We start from the raw sequence: 6000 nt of genomic DNA on the forward strand, positions 1-6000 counted from the left end.
AAAAATATAAAAGTTAAAACCTGAGGCATCAGGGGGAGTTGGTTGCAACTTCAGTCATTATATTATTTACTGGTTGTGCTGTGTACACAAATGAAAAAGATAGGCAATGAAGAATTTAGCAGTATTCTAGGAAATAAGCTCAAGGTCATTCCTTAAGATGAAGGTCATTCCTTACTAGAAGAAGAGATTTTCAAACACCGTCTGATATGCTCCCTCTGAGCCTGATTCAAAACACACTAAAATACAGAGAATTCTTACGATTCAAAGATGCATTGAGTCAAGATTTTTCTGAACACAGTGGCTCTTCTGAAGAGAAAGGCTGGTGTCTTCATCATGCAGTAACTCTCTTTGCTCCTCCCTTTCAGAAAGAAAATTAGTCACAGATCCAGATCCGGGGTGTGGGACAGTTCTCACCAGGTGCCCAGTAGTGAAGAGAGCTCATGTTCACCTGCTTGCTTACAATCCCAATTACATTCATTGTGGTACTACAGAACTTGCCTGGCTCGTTTTGCCTGCAGATGGTCAGAATATCAGAAATATTTTAACCAACAACAGTGAATTTAACTCTGTGTTGCTTTCCTGCAATGACTTTTTGGGGTGAATACTGTGGTGTAAGAGGTAGGAGAGGGCTGTGGGTAAACACTGTGGGTGTTTGTGACCGGGTAGTTGTCCTACTTGTGGGTGGTGTTGTCTGTTTGGAAGCAGGTGCTTTGCTCCTGAAGATGACATTGAGGTGGATTGTTTATTTCCTGTGGTTGAGGATTATAAGGCATAAAACAATAATGTATCTGCTGCAGGTATTAAGGAGGGGACTATTGGTTTGTTTCTTTGGAAGTCAGCTCATTAACAACTGACAAATTCCAACTATTGAACTGAACTGATGTGCTGAACTGATGTGCCCTGCTGTTTCAATTACAAATGTATAGTTTCTAGGCTGTTTTTATTATCAGCCCCTTTTTAAGCTCAAATATTCACATCCTGTTACCAGCCTCTTCCTAAAGCAAATACTGTGGTGACTCACACCAAAAATAAAAGGTGTATCTGCATTAGGAAGGTGAAAATAAATTGATCTGCTGGAAATGGTGTCACAGGTATAATTTCTCTTTTCCTCTCATGTCTGTCCATCTCTACAGTTTATTCTTTTCTCTTGCTGCTGTTTCTAGTTTTAGAGTTACTGGCAAAAGTACCATTACAGGTAAAATGTGTGAAAGCACAGATAATCTTCTGATTGCGGGAGGAAATGTTTGTGCCCTTGTAACATCTGTAAGCAGCATTTCTGCTGTGGAGTAACAGTTTTCTGCTCACTAGAAGAAACTTTTGCAAGGTCTTGAAAGGCTCTGTACACCTTACAAATGGGCACATTGATCCCCTGTAGTCCTCTGGACCCCTGGTCTCAGCTGCTGTAGCTGGACAGTCTGCATGTTTTAGTGCTTTTTAGTGGTGGCAGTGTCTCAACAGCATTTGATTGACTGCAAAAAAAAAAAAAAATCCAGCTTTTGCAGTAAAAAGTAGGTCACAACAGTTTTGATGACAATTTGTGTATGATTTGAGTTTTTTGTCCAGTTGTAGGTTCTGTTTGATGTTTAGACCATATGGCTATTACATCTGTTCTTGCTTTCCTTCTGAACCATCAAAGGTGATGGAAGAAATTCCTCCATTCCAACAAGGAAGGATCATTAAATTTTGATTAACAGTTTTAGTGCAATATTCAGGTTCATTATTACTGTCCTGGAAAAAATGGTCTTGCAGTTCTGATTCCCAGGATGGTGGTCATCAAACAAAAGTACCTGAGGAGCATCTGATGAGGGTGGTCAGGTGTCAGGGCTCCCCTGACAGAGAAAACAGGAAGATTTAAGAAGGAATATTTTTCTCTTTGAAAGAGGAAATGAACTGGATGAGTGTGTCGGGTGGGTATAATACAGAAGAAATGTAAACCACTGGAGGAGAACTTGGGAGACCCTTCACAACTTTGAACTGAAGCCTCTCAGCTGAGGTAAGAAAAGGAAAGTGGGAAATGCTTAAACACCTTTAATATTTTTCCCAGATCTGTGGAATATTTGGGCTAGCTAAAAAGTGGGAGTGGGGGGAAAGTGATTTTCTATAACCTTATGGGATCCTACGTTTGTCAGTTTGCTTCTTCTATTGCACCTGTGCCTAAAGAGGTGAATTGCAAATCTGATGCTTCCAAAACGAGGACACTTAGAGAGGATGAGCTTAGGCTACTTGGTGGCCTCAAGTTCATTGCTGGTCCTGAGACAGAAGGTCTTATCCAGCCAGGCCTGGGCCTGTTTGCACTGTCAGGAGGTGGGACAGAATATCTAATATGGTGTGTTAGGAGTACCAATTTGATTTTGGGGATGGTGGCTACAGGAGCATCAGCAGGGCTTTCACTGATACTTGTGCTCTACAAAGTGCTTTGGGTGAGCCTTTGCTATTCAAGAGAATAGTAGTAAATTCTGCATAGTGCTCTGAAGCAGAGACCAGCATAAACCAGTGTGGCAGACACGAGTGCCTTCAGGAGAGTCATGGTTCCAGCAAGGGAGGTTTTGTTCCCAGCATCGCACGGCTCCGCTGAGCCTGACCTACTCTTGTTCCAAGATGACAACTTTAAGCATAAGAGATGCCCCGGGTGACATTGCTCATTTATAAAATTCCCTTTTGTTGGATCAAATTTAACGTGGTCTCCTGTTTCGAATTATCTCTTTGATTAGCTGCAAAGTTTTGATGTCTGCAGGAGGAGAACAATTGCATCAGTGTGTGCTGTCAGCCGGGACTCGTGGCTGCTGGGGAGTTGCTAGGATACCTCTCTAAAAGGTACGATTCACTTGATTAACCACCAACCCAGTTTGCATGAGAAATATTTTTCCTATCTTTGTTTTGTGCTAGCATCAACTGTGCATTAGATGTGCATGTGTGTTTAGAGCAAGCTACAGGTTGATTTTTCATGTGTGTCCATTTCCTCCTTTTGATATGCAATAAAACCCTCTCTGCTTCACTGCAAAGAATCCAGAGCAGTTATAGTAGCAATTCCAGTAATCTGTAAAATGAGCATTGCTTCCAGAGGGGAACATCAGCCTAGAGAACCAAGGGAAGGTTTGACTTTGGATATGCATTTTTGGCATGATAGCTAAAGCTTCACTTTATATGTGTGAAGATGCAAGGGAATTTTAGTCTCCTATGTATTATTTTCTTCCCCCACTCTGAGCAGGGGGTTAGACCAGGTGACCTGCCACTGTCCCAGCCAAAACTATTCTATGATTCTATCATCCTTTCCACATTCCTCTGGTATTAATGCTCCCTTCCAGTGGAAATGCCTTGCACAAAGCTACTTTGTTACACTTGCACAAAGTTGTCTCAGAATGCCTCCTGTGTGCCCAAATGTTTCTGAATATGGGACTATTGTATTCAGGATGCAAACCCTAACTCAAGTCTCTCTCCAGTAGCTGCTTCCTACACGCTTACCTTTCCAATGCCTTCTTTTTACCTCCATTTTCCTGTTTCCTGAAACATATTGTTGAAACATTAGAACATCTTGGCATCATTTCTGTGAATCCTCTTTTGTCCCACAACTCTCTTTCTGCACTTTCCCTCAGACTTCCATAAACTCCTTTTGCTGCTTCCACCATGTCTTTCATCTGATGGACCATCATTCCTTCCTTCTGTCTGAACTGACTTCTGCTTTTCATCCCCTGAAGGATGAAGAAAAGGCATGACTAGGCATGTTCTCCCTATGTTCCCTTTATCTCCTATCCCACGGTTTCTTTCCCCACTCTCAAGCTCCCTAGGAGCTGTGTTGTGCTGTGTTCCCTCTCAGCTGTGGGTGGAAATAGTGTTGAAAGAGGAGAGGAGAGACACTGGAAAGAGATGTGACCTTGTTTTGGAGCTGAGTTGCCCATACATGAGCACTAAGAGGCAGGTGCTGGAGCACTGCCCAGCGAGCAGGTACCAAGACATGGATACTACCCAGAGCACAAGGCTTGTGCTCAGAAGTTCTCCTCAATCTCAATTGGGGAGAGTGGCTGGCTTTGGAAGTGCCATTTGTGTCCTTTAGGAGCTGCCCATTTTATCCCACCTCTGCAAATCATTAGGATTTCCTCACTGTCCTTTCTTGCCTTCTTGAAACTGCCAAGTGCTGCAGGCTGTTCTTCCCAACATCCTCCCTCAATGGCATGTCTGTGTTAGTCTGGGTATAGATCACCCCTGCTGTTCCAAGTAGCCAAAAAAGCTGCACATTGCTGTGCTAGCATCTTGATGACCTGCTAATCTGAGTGCCTCTGACAGCTCTTCTGCCATTCCTCCTGCTGCTCCCACATCCCACCCTTCCCAGTCGTTTTTCCTTTTTGCTGTCTTCTTGTCTCCACTGCTGTGATATATTGGGAGTCATGGGACTGGGGCTGTGTGCTGCTGTGTTGTGGAGAGCTTCTAACGAGCTGTGAGCTTCACAGTTTGCTGCTTAATAATTCTCATGGTAGCAAGGATGGGTAACGCAGGTGCTGTTATTCACTGGAGATCACTTAATTACTAGTACTCAGCATGAAAAAATCGTGTTCAGATTGGCAAAGGGCACACACTGAACTCCCATACCTGACCTTCCTCTTGCTGTAAAGCTAACTCTGGCTTTGAATTCTCCATTGAAACATCTTGAACTGCCTGTGTGAACCAAGCCCCTGAGCCTTGGGGAATGATCTTTGTTTAACAAGTAAGCTAGTTTGACTGGTACACGGTTTTCCTTGTCTCAAAACTCATCATGTACAGTAACAACAGCAGTACCTGGGTTTCAGAGATATTTTTGACTCAACATGCTCTCTAAACTTACAGATCTCGTGCCACCCATGTGAAAACCCTGAGGAGATGAGAGGTGAAAGTGACCTTCTCCAAGTCACAGTGGCCAGTGGTGGAAGTCAGACTAGGAATTTCCACATTGTCATGCATTATAAGGCACTGTCCTCAATTTTCTTTGTGTATGTGTATCCTCTATCCAAGTCTCAGGTATAGTTCAGTTCTGGAATGAGTTGTGTTCAATTTTTTTTTTTTTTTGCAGAAAAGCATAAATCTAAGATGGAAACATGCCCAAGATTATTCTAATGTCTTCTGAAAATCATGTCTCTCTGATATTTGGTTTGTTTCTGGTGACTACATCACAAATGCTGGCACCTGTAACATTTGTGAGCAAAGGATGTGGCTTCACCTTATCTGCTAAATCACAGCATCCTCCTACTACACCTGCAATCCACTGGAGAAAAAAGCATGGTTAAAGATTAAGCATGATCAAAATTTAAAAGACTCACTGGAAATACTTAATTTTAAGCAATATTAATATTTTTATCTTCTCATCAGTTATAAATTACACTCAGGGTCTAGAGTTTCTCCAAAATGTAATCAAGTAAATCCTGATTTTAATGAGTGGCAATCACTAAACCTGGGAATAATTGTCCTGACTTTCTTAGCAGTGAAGCATTGCAGTGCCTCTTGAATTCAACACAAGATTAATCTTCCTGGGGGAGCAGACTCTTGTCCTGGAATAATGTATCCCCATGTAAAAGGTCTGCACATCAGTACATTGGAGATCAATAGCTCCTCTCCTGATTTGGCCAAATGATGGTGCAATCAGCCAGAGCTCAACTAGGAGATTGAGACAAAGTGTGTGTTGCTGTTCAAGGTACTTCATACTTCTTGGAAGGGAACACGTTGAGTTTCATAAGTGAATCACAAAGTAATTGCAGGCTTCTGATGGCTAAGGCTGAGACACAGCACTGCTTACAGTGCTCTGGTTGCTCTCTGGTGCTTGTTCACTCACATGTTTAATTCCTGAGTAGCTCTTGTAATCACTGGCTGTGTACCTGCTGCTGTGCTGTGTTATCACACACTCACACAAGGAGCAGGCTTGGAAGGCACCCCAGTGGGTCACCAGGTCCAACCTCCCTGCTCAGGCTGGGTCATCCTGCACCACACTGTACAGGATTGCATCCAGATGGTTCTCAAGGAAGGCTCCACAATCTC

This window comes from Melozone crissalis, unplaced genomic scaffold (assembly GCF_028551555.1).
Source record: "Melozone crissalis strain CALT ecotype California unplaced genomic scaffold, PUWL_Pcris_2 ptg000027l_1, whole genome shotgun sequence".
NCBI lineage: Eukaryota > Metazoa > Chordata > Aves > Passeriformes > Passerellidae > Melozone > Melozone crissalis.